This window comes from Oncorhynchus mykiss, chromosome 2 (genome assembly GCF_057628025.1).
Source record: "Oncorhynchus mykiss isolate SJ-2025 chromosome 2, ASM5762802v1, whole genome shotgun sequence".
Lineage (NCBI taxonomy): Eukaryota > Metazoa > Chordata > Actinopteri > Salmoniformes > Salmonidae > Oncorhynchus > Oncorhynchus mykiss.
The window spans coordinates 51,890,088-51,915,146 of NC_143023.1; the positions used below are offsets into that span (position 1 = coordinate 51,890,088).

The 25,059-nt window shown below is 40.6% G+C and overlaps 1 protein-coding gene and 1 long non-coding RNA gene across 4 annotated transcripts in view; one reads left to right on the plus strand and one right to left on the minus strand.

Annotated features, from left to right (window-relative positions):
• Positions 1–25,059, plus strand: part of LOC149985141 (uncharacterized) — a 714,490-nt gene that overhangs the window by 300,406 nt on the left and 389,025 nt on the right. The window lies entirely within an intron of this gene.
• The window catches only part of lingo1a (leucine rich repeat and Ig domain containing 1a), a 392,386-nt gene that overhangs the window by 40,119 nt on the left and 327,208 nt on the right, over positions 1–25,059 (minus strand). Inside the window, exon 1 of one of the 3 annotated variants that reach the window (XM_021564707.3) lies at positions 20,622–21,294. The exons of the other annotated variants lie outside the window; for them this stretch is intronic. The gene's annotated coding sequence lies outside the window, so the exon portion shown is untranslated. Of the gene's footprint in view, positions 1–20,621; positions 21,295–25,059 lie in introns of those variants that run through there. 3 annotated transcript variants of the gene reach the window in all.

Sequence of the window (25,059 nt, forward strand, 5' to 3'; positions counted from 1 at the left end):
AGAAACTGCCAAGAAACTGAGGATCTCGTACAACGCTGTGTACTACTCTCTTCACAGAACAGCTCAAACTATCTCTAATCAGAATAGAAAGACGAGTGGGAGGCCCCGGTGCACAACTGAGCAAGAGGACAAGTACATTAGAGTGTCTAGTTTGCGAAACAGATGCCTCAAGTCCTCAACTGGCAGCTTCATTAAATAGTACACGCAAAATACCAGTCTTAACATCAACAGTGAAGAGGCGACTCCGGGATGCTGGCCTTCTAGGCAGAGTTGCAAAGAAAAAGCCATATCTCAGACTGGTCAATAAAAATAAAAGATTAAGATGAGCAAAAGAACACAGACACTGGACAGAGGAAGATTGTAAAAAAAAAGTGTTGAGGACATTACCTCAACAAATTGACAACTATTTTGTTACATGGCAAAAGCCCTATTCGGACAGGATTCGTTTTTACTTAGGTCAGGTAATGTAATTAAGTGTATGAGCACAAAACAACACATCTGTAATTTTTGTCAAATCTGCAATGTCAGTAATTTTCACATTGTGGTAGTGTAATAATCCTAGCCCGAATAACCTACTTTTTTTGTCAACCTCCCAGGTCTTCTAATAATTCTTATCCCGTGTGAACCGACATTCCTGTGTTTTGAGGGATATTACTGTTTAAAAGGTGCTAAACATAGTTTTTGTTAGAACATGGGAACAAAATTATGCTTAAAACATAACTGACGCTCTATAGTAATACAAGTCCCGTACGAATAGGGCTTTAGACGACACATTATGGGTTATTACTCATTTGCTGGAAAACAGAGATTAGCAGTCAGTTTCAATTACCTAAAAGAAGATTGAAACAATTATGATATCCCTCATGCTCTTTAGGAATATTGGATGTTGGCGTATCAAATGTATCATTACTCAATTAATTAAATTATTTCCTCAAATCTTATTACATTCATACAATTAGCTATTAAGAGAATTTGGGTGGAGAGTGGCAGAGAAGTCTTCTTCTATGGTGCATTCAAGAGTTGAATTGCAGGAGGTCTTATAGTTTAGAAACTCAGAGAGCAATAACACTTGACTGCAGTAAGTCAAATTAAAACAAGCATCAAATCAAATGTATTTATATAGCCCTTCTTACATCAGCTGATATCTCATAGTGCTGTACAGAAACCCAGCCTAAAACCCCAAACAGCAAGCAATGCAGGTGTAGAAGCACGGTGGCTAGGAAAAACTACCTAGAAAGGCCAAAACCTAGGAAGAAACCTAGAGAGGAACCAGGCTATGAGGGGTGGCCAGTCCTCTTCTGGCTGTGCCGGGTGGAGATTATAACAGAACCTGGCCAAGATGTTCAAATGTTCATAAATGACCAGCATGGTAAAATAATAATAATCACAGTAGTTGTCGAGGGTGCAGCAAGTCAGCACCTCAGGAGTAAATGTCAGTTTGCTTTTCATAGCCGATCATTAACCTCATGAAACTCTGGGGGCAGTATTTCATTATTGGATAAAAAACGTTCCCGTTTTAAACGGGATATTTTGTCACGACAATATGCTCGACTATGCATATAATTGACAGCTTTGGATAGAAAACACTCTGACGTTTCCAAAACTGCAAATATATTGTCAGTGGGTGCAACATAACTGATGTTACAGGCGAAACCCAGATAAAAATCCAATCAGGAAGTGCCCCATATTTTGAAAGCGCTGCATGCCAATGACTCCTTATATGGCTGTGAATGGGCTACGAATGAGCTTACGCTTTCTACGTATTCCCCAAGGTGTCTACAGCATTGTGATGTATTTTTACGCATTTATGTTGAAGAATAGCCGTAAGGGACCACATTGAGCAAGTGGTCACATGATGGCTCCCTCAGAAAATCTTGTGTAAAGTACACAAGTAGCCATTTTTCCAATCGCTTCTAATGAGAAACCAATTGTCCCGGTGGATATATTATCGAATAGATACGTGAAAAACACCTTGAGGATTGATTCTAAACAACGTCGATATTATGGAGCTAATTTTGAAAAAAGTTTGGCGTTGTAGTGACCGCATTTTCCGGTCGATTTCTCAGCCAAACGTGAAGAACAAACGGAGCTATTTCGCCTACAAAAATAATATTTTTGGAAAAAAGGAACATTTGCTATCTAACTGGGAGTCTCGTGAGTGAAAACATCCGAAGTTCTTCAAAGGTAAATGATTTAATTTGATTGCTTTTCTTATTTTCGTGAAAATGTTGCCTGCTGCTAGCAGGGCATAATGCTATGCTAGGCTTACACAAATGCTTGTCTAGCGTTGGCTGTAAAGCATATTTTGAAAATCTGAGATGACAGTGTGATCAACAAAAGGCTAAGCTGTGTCTCAATATATTTCATTTGTGATTTTCATGAATAGGAAAATTTTCTAGGGATATTTATGTCCGCTGCGTTATGCTAATTATTTGCAGGCGATGATTACGCTCCCGGATCCGGGATGGGTAGTATCAAAATTAAGAGTATCTCTACCGCTCCTGCTGTCTCAAGAGCATGAACCAACCATCTTCCCATCTCCTCTCTGCCGACTGGCATTACACCAACCTCTCCAAAAATCAAATATTCAATGCTCTTTTATTTTTTGACATAAAAATTGTTCTGCAAGGGCTCTTAATTTCGAAGGAAGAACTGTTGTTTTCATGATTTCCTTAATCGAAAATGGTAGATACCCCTATAGACCAACACTGAACAACCAGAGACTTCTCCCTGCCCTTTCAGGGCTGGGCGTCTCAGGTTCTGGACACTCTTGCATCCTACCTGGCTAGGCCGTTCCTACTAGAGGTCGACCGATTATGATTTTTCAACGCTGATACCGATACCAATTATTGGAAGACCCCAAAAAAAAGCTGATACCGATTAATCTGCCGTTTTTTTATTTGTAATAATGACAATTACAACAATACTGAATGAACACTTATTTTAACTTAATATAATACATCAATAAAATCAATTTAGCCTCAAATAAATAATGAAACATGTTCAATTTGGTTTAAATAATGTGTTGGAGAAGAAAGTGCAATATGTGCCATGCAAGAAAGCTAACGTTTAAGTTCCTTGCTGAGAACATATGAAAGCTGGTGGTTCCTTTTAACATCTGTGCACGTAACTCGGCGGGCTGAAATTCGACAACTTACGGTGATCGCTACATAAATAGTCATATTAAACATTCATGAAATTGCAAGTGTCTCACATGTTTTCGAAAGCCTAGAATCTTGCTAATCCAACTGCGTTGTCAGATTTAAAAAAGGATTTACTGCGAAAGAATACCGTACGATTATCTGAGGATAGAGCCCCATAAAAAACAACTATTTCAACCAGCACAGGCTGGCCGGGCAGCCAGAGAAGAGTCTTGGTGGTTTCAAACTTCTTCCATTTAAGAATATGGAGGCCACTGTGTTCTTAGGGACCTTCAATGCTGCAGACATTTCTTGGTACCCCTCCCCAGATTTGTTTCTCAACACAATCTTGTCTCAGACCTCTACGTACAATTCCTTCAACCTCATAGCTTGGTTTTTGCTCTGACATGCACTGTCAACTGTGGTACCTTATATAGACAGGTGTGTGCCTTTCCAAATCATGTCCAATCAATTGAATGTATCATAGGTGGACTCCAAGTTGTAGAAACATCTCAAGGTTGCTCAATGGAAACAGGATGTACCTGAGCTCAATTTCAAGTCTCATAGCAAAGGGTCTGAATATAAAAAAAAAAAGTTTCTAAAAACCTGTTTTCACTTTGTCATTGTGGTGTATTGTGCGCAGATAAAAAAAAAAAGCATCTTTATTTAACTAGGCAAGTCAGTTAAGAACAAATGATTATTTACAATGACGGCCTACCCCGGCCAAACCCGGACGACACTGGGCCAATTGTGCACCGCCCTATGGGACTCCCAATCACGGCCGGATGTGATACTCAGATTGATGAGGAAATTGTTTAATTTAATCTATTTTAGAATAAGTCTGTAACGTAACAAAATGTGGAAAAGGGGAAGGGGTCTGAATACTTTCCTAATGCACTGTACACTAGATATCTCCTCATGGAAGCATGCCTCCCTACTGGTCGATAAACTGAAATCTGACCTCTTGTTTCCTCCTGCACTTTCCCCTCCATCGATATCTTTATCACTCTGTTTTGAATCCCTCTCCATCTCTTCCACTATCTCTCAATCCATTCCTCTCTCCTTCCCTCTCTTTCTGACCGACCCTTATTAGAAGCCTGGTAAGAAAGCACAGGTTGTTTCTTTTGTTTAAGACATTGGCAAAAATATGTTTCTTAGAGAACACACACAACTGCTTTTCTTGACTTGCTCATTCCACAAAGCCACAGACTCATGAAAGGCTATGAACACTATTCTAATTCAGCTCTTTTAGAGTACTAAAATCAAGATGTTCCTTTGTTCCACTGGAAAAGGCCACATTATTGCAGACCATGAATATACTGGCTGTGGCTGTTGACAGACCGATTAAAAGCAACCACATTGATCCCGTAAATTGAAGAGACAATGGGCTTGAAACACATTCAAATATTAGAATTATCTGAGAAGCTGTAATTCGAGCATCAGGGAGGGCCCATTTCCATGCAGTGGTTGAATGCAGAGAGCACGTCTTTAATGAATTCTAATGTGATTAACTGACATTAATGTCTCTCTGAGTCGGGGCAACAAAAAAAGGGGCCTCTGTTAGACGTCTGGATCTTATTGAAAATGTGTTCACTTTAAAGAGATGGGCACCCATTAAAATGTTAGATCTGGTTAAAAATGTATTGGCTTTGAGAGTATGCATTAAGAGCCTGTGGATATTTTTTTATATCCAGCAAAAGCTTTTCCATCAATCCAAAGCTGGTAACCAAAGGGCCTGCATCAATGTCGCTTTTGTAGGATAAAAAAAATCTTTGCTTTGACAATACTGTGAACTGTTCTTAGTGATTTAATAAAAAATAACAAATGAAATCATTCTGATCTGAATTTGTCATTCAAGTCGAAATTGAAGGGTGCTGGGTTCCATGGGGTCGTGCGAACGCTCTGACTTTCTTTCTCATCAGTCGAAGGGGTAAGCTAACCGGAGGCAGATGAGAGTGTGGAGAAGAGCACTCATATTGAAACGTTGCACCAACTATCTCAACAGGGTATTTTCACAGCCATTATTTCTGGGATTTAGTACACAACTCTAGCCCTTATCCCCTACTTATTATCATTGAAAAATGCATGTCACACTGGAGTGTTGTTCTAGTAGTAACCATTGAAAACTCACTTATGCCTATGCATCTGTTTTACACCTGGATCAAAGTACAGTTTATCTCAAACAGAAATGGGCCACTAAAACCCTAAACTGTCGAAACGTAATGAATAATGAACCCTGTCACAGCTCCATAACATATACTGCTGAGTATACAAAACATTAAGAACACCTGTTCTTTCCATGACAGACTGACCAGGTGAATTTAATTTTATTTGTCAAATGCCCCGAATACAACAGGTATACAACCTTACTGTGTAATGCTTACTCACAAGCTCTTACCAAACATTGCAGTTCAAGAAAAAGACTTAAGAAAATATTAACTAAACAAACTAAGGTAAAAAATGTAAAGTAACACAATAACGAGGCTAATATACAGGGGGTACCGGTACAGAGTCAATGTGTGGGGGTACAGGTTAGTCGACGTAATTTGCACATGTAGGTAGGGGTAAAGTGACAATGCATAGATAATAAACTGTGAGTAAAAGCAGTGTAAAAACAAAGGGGAAGAGGAGTGGGGGGGGGTCAATGTAAATAGTCCAGGTGGCTATTTGATAAATTGTTCAGCAGTCTTATGGTTTGGGAATCCAAGTGATAGCTCCTTATCGATGTCACTTGTTAAATCCACTTCAATCAGTGTCGATGAAAGAGAGGATACAGGTTAAATAATACATTTTAAGCCTTGAGACAAGGATTGCGTATGTGTACCATTCAGAATGTCAAGACAAGTGCCTTTGAAAGGGGTATGGTAGTAGGTGCCAGGCACACTGGTTTGTGCTGCAACACTGCTGGGTTTTTCACGCTCAACAGTTTCCTGTGTGTATCAAGAATGGTCCACCACAGAAAGGTCATCCCGGCCAACTTGACACAAATGTGGGAAGCATTGGAGTCAACATCCCTGTGGAACACTTTCAACACCTTCCATGCCCCCTAACAAATTTAGGCTGTTCTGAGGGCAAAAGGGGAGGGTGCAACTAAATATTAGAACGGTGTTCCTAATGTTTTATAAACTCAGTGTATATCAATGTGGCCGCCATAGAAAATAAACAAACCCAAATTACAGAACTGCTTTTGGGCGCTGCTTACCTCAGCTACTTCTATTATTTTACCCAGGTGGTGCTAGCTGATGCTGGTTGTCTCTGCTCTCACAGCGAGGCAGGAAACCCTACGGAGACCCCACGCTGGGCCGTTAACCGCCCATCTTAATGCAATTTACAGCTCCCCCCATTTGGCGAGTGACACGCATGTCCATCATCACATCCTTCCAATGATGGGAGATGCAGTTTAATTTGTTCCCGGCAATGCCGGCGCCGGCCGAGGCACTGATTGCCCCATGTGCACTGAATACTGATTTCCCCCCATGGAGGGCCACAGTAAGCACAATCACACCTCCAAAGCCCTTGACCCAAGACCTCGCCCAACACCACCACAACTACCTTTTACAATAATGCATCCTCCTGTGCGCTGTATGACAGGCTGTTATTCCTACCACCAACTGAGATGACAGAGTGAACGTCAATGAAGCATTTTACATGGCACAGGACGTGCAGGATGTTGGATGTGCACAGGCAGCTGCTTCCCACAGTTGTGTCAAGTTGGCTGGATGTCCTTTGGGTGGTGGACCATTCTTGAAATGTGTGCGAAAGACCCAGCAGCAATGCAGTTCTTGACACACACAAACCGATGAGCCTGGCACCTACTACCATACCCCGCTCAAAGGCACTTAAATATTTTGCCTAGCCCATTCACTCTCTGAACAGCACACATACACAAAAAAAGCATGAAAATGTATGCACTCACTACTGTAATTCGCTCTGGATAAGAGCGTCTGCTAAATGAATAAAATGTCAAATGTAAATGTCATGGAAAGAGCCTAATGTTTTGTACACTCAGTGTATATCAAGTATTTTCTAATCCAATGTGAGTGAATGCTCTCTACAGTTCCCTATTTACGCAACAGGGAGACAAAAGTTGAGCTTGGAAAGAAGTTGCTTGCTTTAATCCTAATGGCAGAATAAATGAGGCAAGGAACAGCTTCTGGAAATATCACTGTCGAAGTGAACGTCAGGCATCCAATTCTGGTGGCTATTGCCATTTTAAGACACGCAGCTATTGTTTCTGTTACCTCAGGGTTCACAATGTGTATGGGCAGTAACTCTGAACTTCATAAATGCCCACTGGCATTTCTCAAGGATCCAATCAGTCAGTGCATGGTCCATTTCAATTATCATTTGGTTCTTACAGACCTGCTTCTCTCCTTTGGTTCTTACGGACAACTCTCTGGGTTTAACACAGATGATTAAACTGGGTATGTCATTTCCAATTCATCGCATAGCAAAGTACCACATGGGGATTGAGCGGTGAACTGCAGTTGTGATCGATTACAACACTGCATTACTATGTTGTTAAAGCAGAAGTCCAAGGTTTGGTTTATTTTTTCAATTCACCAACATAATGTGCCTATCGGTGTAATAAAATGGAGAGTAATGGTAAATATCATAAGTGTAAGACATTTGGAGTTTACAATGGTATGCCCATGAATAGATAACAGTTCATGTGGCCAACAAAGCATCAGATTGCAACCTACCACCATTGTCTTGTAATACCCTCATGATCACCCATAAAGTATGTCCTGTCCTTTATGCAAGATGTAACCCTTTTCTCCGGTCTTAAAACTGTCCTTTCATTTTAAGGCACCTCGGCAAATCAAATAGAGAAAATAGTGATTCAACATGGCTCTTACCACTGAAGTGGAACATTTTATTTAAGGATTAGTGCTTGTTCTATTTTTGCCAGTCTCAATGACAATACACCTGATTTGTTCTGAAAGTGGTTATGTACGAGCCATACTTCAGCTTTCTGAAAAGCTGAAACGCACAGTCATTATGCCAGAGCTTTTAGATCCACAACATGGTCTCCAAATGTGAATATGGCAACATGCACTCCATCTGACCAACTGTGACAGAGATATTTAGTGTAGGCCTTTGTTTAGTGGATCTGGGTCTTGTTTCCTCGATCTCGAACAAACCCCCAAAATCTGTTAAGGGTCTCAGGCTAAGGTTCCATAAACAGATGTAGAAACTATTATCCCATATGGAGATATAGAAACTATTATCCCATCCAATTTACAGATTTTAAAACAATTATCTGTAGATGGGGCCTCAGCCCAAGACCTGTAAAGCCTCCATAGCATTAAGTAAGAACCTGAATTACAAAAAAGTGCAATAAATCCCATTTCTACTGCATTGTTTGCATCTGAGTTGTTTCCCAAAAAAACACTGTTGCAACTAGTGCTGAGCGATTAACTGAAATATCAGATATTTTAGGTTGTTAAATAACTAAATGACCAATGTCGGTTCAAGTATTTGAATTACATTTTGTCCTGTTTTTTTCTGTTAGCGCGATGTGCAGATTCTGTAGAAAGAAATCAGATCAAGCCTAAATTGTGCGATTTAGTAGGGACCTGTAGTTTCCAACTTTTGGGGTAATTTGATAATTAACTACAATGACCGTAATCCAATGCGCAACACAGAGACTGAGAGAAGAGAGAACACTCAATCGAGAGGGATAAAAAGCAGTTGCTTCGCAAGCCTAAAAATATATTCTCTAAGTGATTGATAGTTTGAAATAAAGTTATCAAATTAAACTAATATTTTATTAAAGTAAAGTCATGTGAATAAATGGTTAATAAGAGATAAACAACTTTACCTGGGTATGGGGTAAGTTGAGCATACACTCTGAATTCTGGCTAAACTTGGAATATTGTTAATTATCAGGTATCCTATTGAAATATTGAGTGCTACAGTCTATTGTCTACACCAGAGGTTAATGGTTATCTGTAGGAGGAATATATATGGGAGGCAATTAAGCTTGGAATGTATTGAGTAAAGGAAGGGCAATCACATGTGGAAGGCACTGATAAGGGTGGAAAGATGTGGTTTAGTGAGGAAGGGGGCAAAGGTCAGGTCACCTTAAGGGAGAAAAAAACAGTTTATTCCCCGTATCCCTTTACATCTTTATTGCTAGGCAGGAAGTTATGTTTAGAGAGAAGGAGGAGACTCCACACAAATTGGGGTATATACAGTGCCTTGCGAAAGTATTCGCCCCCTTGACCTTTGCGACCTTTTGCCACATTTCAGGCTTCAAACATAAAGATATAAAACTGTATTTTTTTGTGAAGAATCAACAACAAGTGGGACACAATCATGAAGTGGAACGACATTTATTGGATATTTCAAACTTTTTTAACAAATCAAAAACTGAAAAATTGGGCGTGCAAAATTATTCAGCCCCCTTAAGTTCATACTTTGTAGCGCCACCTTTTGCTGCGATTACAGCTGTAAGTCGCTTGGGGTATGACTCTATCAGTTTTGCACATCGAGAGACTGACATTTTTTCCCATTCCTCCTTGCAAAACAGCTCGAGCTCAGTGAGGTTGGATGGAGAGCATTTGTGAACAGCAGTTTTCAGTTCTTTCCACAGATTCTCGATTGGATTCAGGTCTGGACTTTGACTTGGCCATTCTAACACCTGGATATGTTTATTTTTGAACCATTCCATTGTAGATTTTGATTTATGTTTTGGATCATTGTCTTGTTGGAAGACAAATCTCCGTCCCAGTCTCAGGTCTTTTGCAGACTCCATCAGGTTTTCTTCCAGAATGGTCCTGTATTTGGCTCCATCCATCTTCCCATCAATTTTAACCATCTTCCCTGTCCCTGCTGAAGAAAAGCAGGCCCAAACCACGATGCTGCCACCACCATGTTTGACAGTGGGGATGGTGTGTTCAGCTGTGTTGCTTTTACGCCAAACATAACGTTTTGCATTGTTGCCAAAAAGTTCAATTTTGGTTTCATCTGACCAGAGCACCTTCTTCCACATGTTTGGTGTGTCTCCCAGGTGGCTTGTGGCAAACTTTAAACACTTTTTATGGATATCTTTAAGAAATGGCTTTCTTCTTGCCACTCTTCCATAAAGGCCAGATTTGTGCAATATACGACTGATTGTTGTCCTATGGACAGAGTCTCCCACCTCAGCTGTAGATCTCTGCAGTTCATCCAGAGTGATCATGGGCCTCTTGGCTGCATCTCTGATCAGTCTTCTCCTTGTATGAGCTGAAAGTTTAGAGGGATGGCCAGGTCTTGGTAGATTTGCAGTGGTCTGATACTCCTTCCATTTCAATATTATCGCTTGCACAGTGCTCCTTGGGATGTTTAAAGCTTGGGAAATATTTTTGTATCCAAATCCGGCTTTAAACTTCTTCACAACAGTATCTCGGACCTGCCTGGTGTGTTCCTTGTTCCTTGTTCATGATGCTCTCTGCGCTTTTAAGGGACCTCTGAGACTATCACAGTGCAGGTGCATTGATACGGAGACTTGATTACACACAGGTGGATTGTATTTATCAGCATTAGTCATTTAGGTCAACATTGGATCATTCAGAGATCCTCACTGAACTTCTGGAGAGAGTTTGCTGCACTGAAAGTGAAGGGGCTGAATAATTTTACACGCCCAATTTTTCAGTTTTTGATTTGTTAAAAAAGTTTTAATTATCCAATAAATGTCGTTCCACTTCATGATTGTGTCCCACTTGTTGTTGATTCTTCACAAAAAAATACAGTTTTATATCTTTATGTTTGAAGCCTGAAATGTGGCAAAGGTCGCAAAGTTCAAGGGGGCCGAATACTTTCGCAAGGCACTGTATATACAGTTGAAGTTGGAAAATTACATACACTTAGGTTGGAGTCATTAAAACTTGTTATTCAACCCCTCCACACATTTCTTGTTAAAAATTCTTAAGGTATAGGGGGCAGCATTTTCACTTTTGGATAAATTGCATGCCCAATTTCAACTTCCTGCTACTCATGCCAAGAATAAAAGATATGCATATTATTAGTATTGTTTGAATCATATCTGTGAGTTTAACAGAACTTATGTAGCAGGCAAAACCCCAAGAACAGTGTCTGTTCACTGGCCATCTAGGAACTGCGTAACACTGTACACTGTTGAGAGTTGCGCAAGACTTGAAAAGTAGCTTGGTTTGTTGTCTTCCTGTATTGAACACTGATAGACCCGTCTTCAATTTGATCAATTATTAACGTTTAAAAATACCTAAAGTTGTATTACAAAAGTAGTTCGAAATGTTTTGGCAAAGTTTCCAGGCAACTTTTGAAATATTTTGTAGTGACGTTGCGCAATTTGGAAGCTGTTTTTTTCTGGATCAAACTCGCCAAATAAATGGACATTTTGGATATATATAGACGGAATTAATGGAACAAAAGGACCAATTGTGATGTTTATGGGATATATTTGAGTGCCAACAAAAGAAGCTCGTCAAAGGTAAGGCATGTTTTATATTTTATTTCTGCGTTTTGTGTAGCGCCTGCAGGGTTGAAATATGCTACCCTCTTTGTTTACTGTTGTGCTATCTTCAGATAATAGCTTCTTATGCTTTTGCCAAAAAGCATTTTTTAAATCTGACATGTGTGATTTAATGAAAGTTCAATTTTTATATAATTTTGCCGCGCTGCATTTTCCCTGGCTTTTGGCCAAGTGGGACGCAAGCGTCCCTTATACCATAAGAAGTTAACAAACTATAGTTTTGGCAAGTCGGTTAGGACATCTACTTTGTGCATGACACAAGTAATTTTTCCAACAATTTTTTACAGACAGATTATTTCACTTATAATACACTAATTTGACTGTGCCTTTAAGTAGCTTAAAAAATTCCAGAAAATGATGTCATGGCTTTAGAAGCTTCTGATAGGCTAATTGACATCTTTTGAGTCAATTGGAGGTGAACCAGTGGATGTATTTCAAGGCCTACCTTCAAACTCAGTGCCTCTTTGCTTGACATCATGGGAAAATCAAAACTCAGCCAAAACCTAAGAAAAAAAATTGTAGACCTCCACAAGTCTGGTTCATCATTGGCAGCAATTTCCAAAAACGTGAAGGTACCACATTCATCTGTACAAACAATAATACGCAAGTATAAACACCATGGGACCACACAGCCTTCATACCGCTCAGGAAGGAGATGCGTTCTGTCTCCTAGAGATGAACATACTTTGGTGCAAAAAGTGCAAATCAATCCCAGAACAACAGCAAAGGACCTGGTGAAGATGCTGGAGGAAACAGGTACAAAAGTATCTATATCAACAGTAAAACGAGTCCTATATCGACATAACCTGAAATGCCACTCAGCAAGGAAGAAGCCACTGCTCCAAAACCGCTGTAAAAAAGCCAGGCTACAGTTTGCAACTGCAGATGGGGACAAAGATCGTTCTTTTTGGAGAAATGTCCTCTGGTCTGATGAAACAAAACTAGAAATGTTTGGCCATAATGACCATAGTTAAGTTTGGAGGGAAAAGGGGGATGCTTTCAAGCCGAAAAACACCATCCCAACCGAGAATTACGGTGGTGGCAGCATCATGTTGTGGGGGTGCTTTGCTGCAGTAGGGACAATATCTGACATTTAATCCATGTAAAAATGTCCTGTTTGAGGTCAGTTAGGATCACCACTTTACTTTAAGAATGTGAAATGTCAGAATAATAGTAGAGTGATTTATTTCAGCTTTTATTTCTTTCATCACATTCTCAGTGGGTCAGAAGTTTACATACACTCATTTAGTATTTGGTAGCATTGCCTTTAACTTGTTTAACTAGCCTTCCACAATAAGTTGGGTGAATTTTGGCCCATTCCTCCTGACAGAGCTGGTGTAACTGAGTCAGGTTTGTAGGCCTCCTTGCTCGCACACGCTTTTTCAGTTCTGCCCACAAATTGTCTATGAGATTGAGGTCAGGGCTTTGTGATAGCCACTCCAATACCTTGACTTTGTTGTCCTTAAGCCATTTTGCCACAACTTTGGAAGAATGCTTGGGGTCATTGTCCATTTGGAAGACCCATTTGCGACCAACCTTTAACTTCTTGAGATGTTTGTTCAATATATTCACATACTTGTTCCTTCTTCATGATGCAATCTACTTTGTGAAGTGCACCAGTTCCTCCTGCAGCAAAGCACCCCCACAACATGATTCTGCTACCCTCGTAATTTACGGTTGGGATAGTGTTTTTCGGCTTGAAAGCCACCCCCTTTTTCCTCCAAACATAACGATGGTCATTATGGCCAAACAGTTCAATTTTTGTTTCATCAGACCAGAGGACATTTCTCCAAAAAGTATGATCTTTGTCCCCTCCAATCCACTCAAATGATGTCAATTAGTCTATTAGAAGCTTCTAAAGCCATGACATAATTTTATGGAATTTTCCATGCTGTTCAAAGGCACAGTCAACTTAGAGTACATAAACTTCTGGCCCACTGGAATTGTTGGAGAACTTACTTGTGTCATGCACAAAGTAGATGTCCTAACCGACTTGACAAAACTATAGTTTGTTAACAAGAAATTTGTGCAGTGGTTGAAAAAAAATAGTTTTAATGACTCCAACCTAAGTGTATGCAAACTTCCGACTTCAAATTGTACATGTCTTTGCAAGTAATCATTTCACTGTACCGTTTACACCTTCTGTATCCTGTGCATGTGACAAATAAACGTTGATTTGATATAGTATGTGTTTACCAGGGATGGTAATGTGAAAAACAACATGACCTGCATGCACCAAAGTCAAATTAGAATATAACGTTATACCAACGAGACAGTGTCCAAGTTTTAAAATTCTCCGGTCGAATGCCCTGCTTTTATTTCGTCACACTCACAACCGTAAGCTATTTTCTGCAATTATCTTGCAAATAAGGATCCTGTTATGAGTTTATTTTCCTGGAATAATGAATACAAACTAAGACCTTGTCAGCTATATGATATGGTAATTTCTTTGTCATAACGACAACGACTAGTTTGATGTCGGACAACAATAGTGTCACAGTGACATCATGAATATTCTATCTACAAACATGTCGATAGACGTAGTATAAACCAGCTTTAAGTCTTAATCTTTGGTTGTTTAGCACATGTCTCACATGTGAATCCTAAAAGAGATGGGCAGGGCTAAGGCTTAAGATGGTGTGAATGATGCTGAACGGGTGTAGACAAAGAGGAGCTCTCCACTAGGAGCAGCAAAAATCTTTAAGGGCCATTTTCTCAAAAGTGGGTTTACAAGTTGATCAAAGCATAATTACTTTCCAATTGTTCCTCAAATGTAGTATATTATATACCATTTTCTACCACTGAGTCTCTACTTTTATCCAATGTAACAAAGACCATTTAAAATTTTGCTACATAAGATCGAAACGAGCCAGTCGGCCACAAATTGCAATACTACTATGCATATTGGGCCAGATTCCGACTTAGGAAATCACACTTTCCCTACGCACTTCTGAGTAGGTGGTATTCAGACTTACCTTAAGAAGGTGCGTAACGGGCTTTGCAGGTGTGGTTCCCTTGAACAGGCTGAATAGATTAAATTAAACCGCTGAAAACCACACCACTTGCTGGCCAACAGATTTTCTTATGGAGTTTTCATTCAATAGGCTTTTCAGTTAATTTATCTTTAGCCGTACCTTTAATTAGAATGTTGGCGACAGACGAGAGAACGGGTTCATGTATTAGGCAACAATGAAAGAAAGCCATCTAAATATATGCATATTCGTCTCCGTCTCAACACCAAGTGGTAGCTTTAAAAATACTCAGATCTTGTAGATTATTTAGGCAGATTTTAGTGTTAGGAAAGTATGTATGAATAAAAAATAACAGGTTTGGAGAGCCTTTACGCACTAAATATATTGATGAATAAAAAATGGTGGTTTGATTCATTCTGAAAATTGCCACAATTCAGTTCTTTAACCCATGGTACTGCTGGAAGATTAGTGTACACAGAATTATGACAGGGAGAGTAGTGTACAATAGTAGGCTATACCCTGATCTATTGCCTGCACTAACCATGGAACTGTGTGATGATTATTATAGAGTATTATAGAGTATTATAGAGTATTATAGAGTATTGCGCCACGTGTCAGGTTCAAACTGTTAATGTTTGGTCTGCGCTCCATAACGTTTTAATTAGCCTACATGTCTTTTTTATATCATCACTTGTTACTAATAATCCCTAGCAACAACCACAAGGCTGTGACGCCATTTACAGAGGAGGTGAATGAAGGTAAACAAAACAATGGAATGATAATGTAGGCTATACCAACTGAAGGGAACTAACAGTAAATTGGCAGTTGAATATGTGTTATTATGCTTACTGATGGTCGACACTGATAGTGGCTAATATTTAACATGATATAAATAGGAAACAGAGAAAGTTTGCCTTTACTGAAGACATTAGAGTGCCCATCCCTGCAAGTTAAAAGGCAGTACAATTTAAATTCTGCATAATGGCATAGCATTTCATAAACTTTTCTGTGGGAAGGTTGATATGTTGATATACTTCAGTTTGCTGCCGTATGACTGTTTTACATTTGTTGGCAGCGATTATAAGGTAAAATGTACCTAAAACAAGTGTAATTTATATTTACAATTCCCTTATCCAAACAGATTACAAATTTACCTAGCTCTTATCAATAGCTCTTACCACATTGACTAGTACATTACAGTGCAAGGAGACTGCTGTGAATTCTATCTAAAAACAAATTAAGTAGATGCTTTTCCACTTGGAACCAGTAGGTTCGCTAGACCTTATTCATGCTTTCCTTGCGTGTGAAGGTGGTGGAATGAAGTCAAGGTCAGAATAGTATCTGTAGACACACCTCCGCCACACTTTAATTTATTAGATCTCCACCCAAAACGGAATCAGGGCCATTATGCATAAAACTGACCAAATGTAATCATTATTGGTATGGGGTATAGTGGCAACTTACCCCATGGCCATTGGCTCAACTTACCACAAGGCAAACATTTTCACTATATTAGCCCACACTGCTATAAGGACAGAATTGCAAGCTAGGTTTACCACTGTATATTGTAGCAAACACCAACTGATGTCCAAAACAATCTACTTTTTGTTTAGATATAATAATCATGAAACCTATAATACAAATTCACTTGACTTTGTGAAAATCCGTTTTTTGGACCTAAATATTTGGACAAGATACATTTTGTGTATGGTTTCCTATACACACTGGGTGGCTCAACTTACCCCATTCTCCCCTACATGAAGCACACAGTATTAACATTGTAAGTTAGTTACGACGCCTCATAAACACCATCAAATGTGAAGGGGGGGGGGGGGGAAACTAGGCTTTGGCTGTTTTACATGTCACTTAGTTTTATCTCAGGGCCATGGAAGGAAACAATAAATGTCATCATACGGAGGTTCAACCCTGAGCGGAGAGAAGAGGAGAGAGGGATAAGGCAATGTAAAACAACTGTTCCCCAAGTGACACATTTGAAGACAAACCATCCACATCAAGCTGCTCGGGAGGATTTCACACCAGAAGGAGAAATGCAGCTCACTGCTGGAGTCCACAACTGAGGCAACATGAAACACTGCAACACAGCATCTTAACAAACACTGCCACCGCCACTCCAGCAGACCTTGAAAAATTGCATATGGCTGTCCTGGAATGAATCACACAGAGGAGACTGCTGCTACTAAGATTCAAAGGAGGACTACCAAGGACAAACACGGAGGTACAGAGGAGATTGGAAACCAAATAAAAAAGACACCTCCCGCTAACAAACTCAGTGCCAGCCTCAAACTGTCCTTTGAACAATGCATTTGCCTTGAGGCATTACACTGACAACATTGAGGTAGCATCGGGTGAAAAGGGCCAAGTAAACAACTTAATTGGTCTCCCCTATGTCAACTGAAAATAATGTGCTATGTCATCACAGAAATTACCAAATGACAGCCTCACAACGGGGACTAATAAACACCTTGTCAACACAGCAGAAGGTGTCAGCGTTACACCAAGGATGAGTGTCTCTCAGCGACACTGGAACACATCATAAGCCAATATTAGACTCACTGGCACTACTGGTCATTTGGTGGAACTAAGTACTGCACTGTAGGTTGTCAAGCCTTCAGTCATGTTGTCTTATTTACACGCTACACTTATTTCCCAACCTTGAGGTCTAACTCCCATTAGACAGCTCTGCAAGCATTATGTTGTCAAAATAAGTTTGTAGGTAAGTACTTTAGGTTGTACTGTCTGGTTTTTCGTTTTTTTTCCCAACCTCAAACGTGGCTATGTACTAGACACAGGTTACATATTGAATTGCAACCAGTCAAAATGCAAAATCTGATGAAGGTGATTATAATGCAGCAATAATCCCCTCTTGATGTTGAGATTATGTATGGTTTACTGCATGCATGACATGGGAATATCGGACTGTATTTGATCAAATAAAGACAATGTAACCATCAAATATGTCAAAACCTAATGGTATTAAGTGTAAGCTTTGCATTTGTCACAACAAATATACTATAAGGAAAATTCCTTTATTGCCGGTTGCTAAGTGCCTACCCATGTATATCACAATATATTGAGATAGAGTATATATGGGTACGCATAAGCAACCAGTAATATATTATAACATCTGCTTTGGGGTTGGGTTGCCCCAGTATCTGTACATTAGAGATGTCGACAATGAGTATGACGTGTCTCCTCTCTAACGCCCAGGAAGCTCCGATTCAAACTCCCATTAGACAGCTCTGCAAGCATTATGTTGTCAAAATAAGTTTGTTACTCACCAAAGATGGAGTTTCACTGAGCAACTACTTTCATTTACTCCCATTACGTCCGGTGTGTTCTTCCTTATGATATAAAAATATTTCAACCTTTTTTGGAAGTACATAACGGCCTTCTTTTTACGGGTGTAAAAGAAGATAGTTGGGTGCTCAGCGAAACTACACATATTTTGACATTATAATGCTTGCAAAGCTGTTTAATGGGAGTTTGAATCAGAGCTTCCTGGGCATTAAGACTTGCACACTTCGCACCTAATGTGAATCTAGAGTTGGTCTGCCAATCGTTCAGCGCCCTGTGTTTTAGGTACCACCCGCTGTTGATCGTTGCGCACTCGGTTCTCAAATTACGTTCAGAATTGCTAAGTACTCTCCGACAGCAAACGCTATTGGTGTGTCTGAGCCCTTCCTGAGGAGAAATGTTATACTCATCGTCGACATCTTACACACAGATACTGGGGCATTTAATCTGCATCTGTCTATCCTTCATCGGGGGTGAAATGGTGAACGCCATTGACAGGCAGTGCAACAGCAAGGTTGCCAAGCTTTAATTTGTTTAATGAAGGCAGGGTGATTGGATAAAGCGGATAACACTTAGCCTACTATCAGCTGCGGTTAGCAGCAGCCCCCTTGATTTAATGCCCAGATAGGCATACAACCAAGAGCTCTTATGGAACAAACAACAACAATATTGGTGAAAACAATGAGAATACACACTGCCACACCCTTGCAGATGTTAAGCTGTCTCCAACATCTCCAGAGTTCAAGCATCCATCATCTACATGGCTTGTGTTTAACAGATAGCAGGGATGCTGCTTTATTATCTGAGATGACATCTACAGTGAAGCTGCTCTCCCTGTTTCTCTCCTCCCTTAGGCTATTTATAACCCAAAATACATCAGTTTATGAATGTCAGAAGGGCACCAGCATCGCACAGTCTTATGATATAATATGTATATGAAGTATAGTTATGACAATAAGAAACTAGTATTTGTTTTAAAAAAGGGGACAGACATTGGAATCCAGGTAGGCTACAACAAAGGAACAATGTAGCATTGTGCTCAAGTTAAATATGCAAGATATGGTCTTGGATAAAAACACATTTTAGTTGCATACTTGATCAACTAACATTATGGCAACCAGCATTGAGACTAATTTTGGATGCACATTATTCCAATGAAATCAACAACATAAGAACAATGAGTGGTTATTATGCTGCACATGTAGTGAGAGCCATCTGCCTCTTTTCAAATACTCTTTTCCCTATAAATAAAATATGACTGATCACAAAGCTCACTCCTGCGTCACAGTGTGACTGAGTTGTAATCCATACATTTTCACGGGCATAGGCGAGAAACCTTTTATGATACTGAATATACTCATCCTTCACCATCCTCACTGATAACACACACGCCACACAGAAAGATCACACACACGCATACACTATCATGGCGCACACACACACACAGAGAACAGAAAGAGAGGAGGGAGAGAGAGAAATACATGTCCTGAATCACCAACTGGTACCCCTTTTTCAGTAGTCTATCTAGAGGGTATAGTCTTAATTATCTCAATCATACCTACACGTACACAGGATGAATTAGAAAAGGTTACTACACTTGAATTAGCACATGAATGGTTTGGTAATTCACCTGAAGAGGATGTCAATATCTCTACTATTTATACTGCCTACTGCCTATTCAAATTCCTTACTATTGTCAGGGAAACGTACAACATTCAGCTTTCAGTCTCTATAAATCAGGTACATAATAAATATTGTATTGGAACATTATTAAAGGCAATTTAATTAATCATAGTCAGGTGTACGTTTTCACAATGACCACACATTTTAATGCATTGTGGTAATAAGAAAACGGAGGCATTTACGCATCTAAATGGTTTGAAATACATTCTGTATTTGGATACCGATTTGGATAGGCTACAATACATATTTCGAAACCCACGCACCAGTCTAGTAAACCGGAGCCCGCCCTGCTCTCTCCCCTTGCACCGTCTGTAACACGACTTTTGGCCGACACTGAGTAATGGTTACATGCACACAATAATACGATAATTGTGAATAGTAATGTAATAGTTCGATGTAAACATGTGCATGCGTTGCAAGAATAACGATTTCTCGAAAAAACCTGTTTACATGCACACATCTGAAATCAGACTAGCTGATGGGACTTTGATACATGCAGAAAATCGCCAATCAAAATAAACGTTCTACCACAGCGACCATGTTATTTTTGTGAAAAATAATTGATTCCGAGTTCGGACGTATAACGTTTGTATGGGAAAACTATTTCTAAAATGCATTCTTTCCATTTTTCCGAACTCACTTCACTGGGGCAAAAGAAGGAGGCTCGCGCTGCTCTTGCTAGCACATGCGCAAATCAAATACACCACTGAAACGTACACGTCTTAATAATTCGAAAGATTGCTCAGAAACCAATGTGTTTTAATTGGTATATGCTTGCATCAAATATGACTTTACGCCGATTAAGATAAACAAATGGCATTAATAATGCCATACTCGGCCTACTGCAATAATCAGTTTAATATCGAGTTATTAATATGCATGTAAACGTACTCATTATTGACATCAATTGAACATTAATATAAATGGTATCCATTTCGAGTGTCCTTTCTAAATTGATCAGGTTGGTATCACCGCAACAATACTAGCAGCGGGCGAGTCTAAAGGGATACTCACCTACTACTGCTGTTTCCAAACATCCTTACGCATATCTCCCAACGGCAACTCCCTGTCAAGAAAGAGGCAAATTGAGACCCCCTATCTCGAGTCCATTGCTTTGAAAGACACGATAAAAAAATAAAAAAAACACGGTTCCCCCAGATTCCGAAACCGCCTGTGACTTAATAGAAATGGATAGTCCGGAGGAACTGCCTTGTTCTTCTGTCTACCGACGACGCACTGGTTCCTCTCTCCGCCAGCTCGCTATCCCTCGGTCGGAAAGGGGCTCCCAATGCGCCTTCAATCGTCCACTAGGAAAAGGATGCGAGTGAAGTGAGCAACTCCCACGCATTCGTTCCTAAGAACACTGTTCTCTCTCCTTGAGGCAAGTCTGCACGGTCAGACTCGAGATGGATATTGTGTGACTGTCGTCTGTAGCTGCAGTTCGCTTTCTTGTCCTCCGAGTTGAGGGAGGCACAAAACTGATGCATGCACCTTGTTCGGACCACAGTCAGTGTATGTAGATTAGTGTTCTCACGCATGTTTGACGCATATTAATTTGCACGTGATTTAGCCTATTCATCCCACACACACTTATTTTAGAGCGACCAGAGTGATGTATCGATTGGATGATTAAACACAAAACTCCCTACTTAGTAATGCAGTTTTCATTAAATGAGATTATAAAGACATAGCCTGTAGGGCCATTCATTCATCTCAGTGGGTATGCACTCCAAGTAAACCCAATGGTCTTCAATAAACCTTCATCACTTGAAGACTGAGGGATGATGCTAGTCCATGAACCTGAATGTAGTGTATCTGATTTAAATACAGTTAAGATAATTAAGTCTTTAACATAATAGGTTTCTAAAAAATAGCGCCTGTGCCTTTTCTGTAAAGAAAGCAGTACTTATTTTGAAGACCTGGTGGCACTGTCTGCCTCAAATAATCCACACACTCTGACTACTCAACATTTACAGGGATTTTGGAAATGCCATGACACATGCTCTCAGATAATGTTGAGGAGGACGATATAATGGCTCATTGGTCTCTGCAATTGAAAGAAATGTTATGTATCTATATATTGATCAAAGTATACCTCACCATTCCACTTAATGCAAGTACCTTTGCTTTTTCAGATAATACTGAAAAAGCCTTACAACATTGCCCCACCCACACTTTGTGATTTATATTCATGTTGAGAGTGCACTACCATTTTGGATGTATCTAATGTACTTGTCTCATGGTGTTAAAATACTTTTCCTTCACTCCATGTGTTCCCCAGCCTCTTGCATGGAATCTGTGGACCCCTCAGTGCAACTTTTGCCACCAAGGCATCCCAGCTACATGTGAATGTCATCAGCATCAGTTCACGCATGGGCAAGAGGCCCTGGCTTTGAGGACAAGGTGTTTTTTGAGGCATTGGCCTATGTGTTCAACCACTCCGTGGGGAAACATGCCTCAGCTTTCCGGAGCAATACATTGACTGGACATAATTGCACCGTCATATCACCAGCTCTCCCAGCTATATGGGAATCGAAAATCAGTGAGGGAGACAGAAACAGTCAACTTTAGCACGAGGGAAGAGTTTGTGAATGGTCCAAGTGAAATGTAAAGCCAGTTCTATGATTTTGTTCCTGTCTTCCTCAATGTAATGTATTTTATTTCTTTCTTTCTTCGCAGACTAAATGTTTTTTAGATTTTTCTAAACTTTGACCCCAATTTTTTTTATCCCTAATTTCAAATCAAATATTATTAGTCAAATGCGCCGAATTCAATAGGTTTAGACCTTACAGTGAAATAAATGCTTTCTTACGAGCCCCTAACCAACAATGCAGTTTATAAAAATAAGAAATAAATAAGTAAAGAGCAGTAGCAAAACAACAATAGCGAGACTATATACAGGGGTGTACCAGTACAGAGTCAATGTGTGGGGGCACTGGTTAGTTGAGGTAATATGTATGTGTAGGTAGAGTTATTAAAGTGACTACGCATAGATGACAACAACAGACGTAGCAGCAGTGTAAAAGAGGGGGAGGGGGGGGGCAATGCAAATAGTCTGGGTAGCCATTTGACTAGATGTTCAGGAGTCTTATGGCTTGGGGGTAGAAGCTATTTAGAAGCCTCTTGGACCTAGACTTGGCGCTCCGGTACCGCTTGCCGTGCGGTAGCAGAGAGAACAGTCTATGACTAGGGTGGCTGCAGTCTTTGACAATTTTTAGGTTCTTCCTAACACCGCCTGATATAGAGATCCTGGATGGCAGAAAGCTTGGCCCCAGTGATGTACTGGGCAGTTGCCATACCAGGCAATGATGCAACCAGTCAGGATGCTCTCGATGGTGCAGCTGTAGAAACTTGTGAGGATCTGAGGACCCATGCCAATTCATTTCAGTCTCCTGAGGGTTAATAGGTTTTGTTGTGCCCTCTTGGGTTCTCTTTTTCCTGTAGTCCACAATCATCTCCTTTGTCTTGATCACGTTGAGGGTGAGGTTGTTGTCCTGGCACCACAGGTCTCTGACCTCCTCCCTATAGGCTGTCTCATTGTTGTTGGTGATCAGGCCTACCAATGTTGTGTCATCAGCAAATTTAATGATGGTGTTGGAGTCGTGCATGGCCGTGCAGTCATGAATGAACAGAGAGTACAGGAGGGGACTGAGCACGCACCCCTGAGGGTCCCCTGTGTTGAGGATCAGCGTGGGGGATGTGTTGTTACCTACCCTTACCACCTAGGGGAGACCCGTCCATTAGCAGAGGGAGGTGTTTAGTCCCAGGGTCCTTAGTTTATTGATGAGCTTTGAGGGCACTATGGTGTTGAACGCTGAGCTGTAGTCAATGAATAGCATTCCCACATAGGTGTTCCTTTTGTCCAGGTGGGAAAGGGCAGTGTGGAGTGCAATAGAGATTGCATCATCTGTAGATCTTTTAGGGTGGTATGCAAATTGGAGTGGGTCTAGGGTTTCTGGGATAATAGTTTTGATGTGAGCCATGACCAGCCTTTCAAAGCACAAAGCACAAAGTTCTACAGTTCGGTAGTCATTTAGGCAGGTTACCTTAGTGTTCTTGGGCACAGGCACTATGGTGGTCTGCTTAAAACATGTTGGTATTACAGACCCGGACAGGGAGAGGTTGAAAATGTCAGTGAAGACACTTGCCAGTTGGTCAGCGCATGCTCGCAGTACACGTCCTGGTAATCCATCTGACCCTGCGGCCTTGTGAATGTTGTCCTGTTTAAAGGTCTTACTCACGTCAGCTGCGGAGAGCGTGATCACGAAGTCTTCCGGAACAGCTGATGCTTTCATGTATGTTTCAGTGTTATTTGCCTCAAAGCGAGCATATATGTAGTTTAGTTCGTCTGGGGTAGGCTCGTGTCACATGGCAGCTCTTGGCTGTGCTTCCCTTTGTAGTCTGTAATGGTTTGCAAGCCCTGCCACATCCGACGAACGTCAGCGCCGGTGTAGTATGATTCGATCTTCGTCCTGTATTGACGCTTTGCCTGTTTGATGGTTCATCGGAGGGCATAGCGGGATTTCTTATAAGCTTCCGGGTTAGAGTCCCGCTCCTTGAAAGTGACAGCTCTAGCCTTTAGCTCATTGCGGATGTTGCCTGTAATCCATGGCTTCTGGTTGGGGTATGTATGTACGGTCAATGTGGGGATGATGTCATCAATGCAGTTATTGATGAAGCCAATGACTGATGTGGTGTACTCCTCAATGCCATCGGAGGAATCCCAGAACATATTCCAGTCTGTGCTAGCAAAACAGTCCTGTAGCTTAGCATCTGCTTCATCTGACCACTTTTTTATTGATCTAGTCACTGGTGCTTCCTGCTTTAATTTTAGCTTGTGAGCAGGAATCAGGAGGATAGAATTATGGTCGGATTTGCCAAATGCAGGGCAAGGGAGAGGTTTGCATACGTCTTTGTGTGTGGAGTAAAGAGTAAAGAGTTTTTAATGCTGATAGAAATTTGGTAAATCGGATTTAAGTTTCCCTGCATTAAAGTCCCCGGCTACTAGGAGCGCCGCCTCTGGGTGAGTGTTTTCTTGTTTACTTATGGCAGAATACTCATTAGCTCATTCATTGCTATCTTAGTGCCATCTCTGACTGTGGTGCTATGTAAACTCTCTAGGTAGATAGTGTGGTCTACAGCTTATCATGAAATGCTCTATCCCAGGCGAGCAATAGCTCGAGACTTCCTTAGATATCGTGCACCAGTTGTTATTTACAAAAATACATAGTCCGCCGCACCTTGTCTTACCAGACATTGCTTTTCTATCCTGCCTGTAAGATCCTGGGTGTCGTGAGGGTGAAATCAGGCGTAGGAAAGCAGAGTTCAATAAAGTGCTCCTTTAATGCACACACGGTGAACTACGGTCAACCCACTTACGGGTGCTCAAAACAAATGCCCCAGACACAGGGAAACGAAAACAGTCTAGCACTAAATACACGAACATGTACAT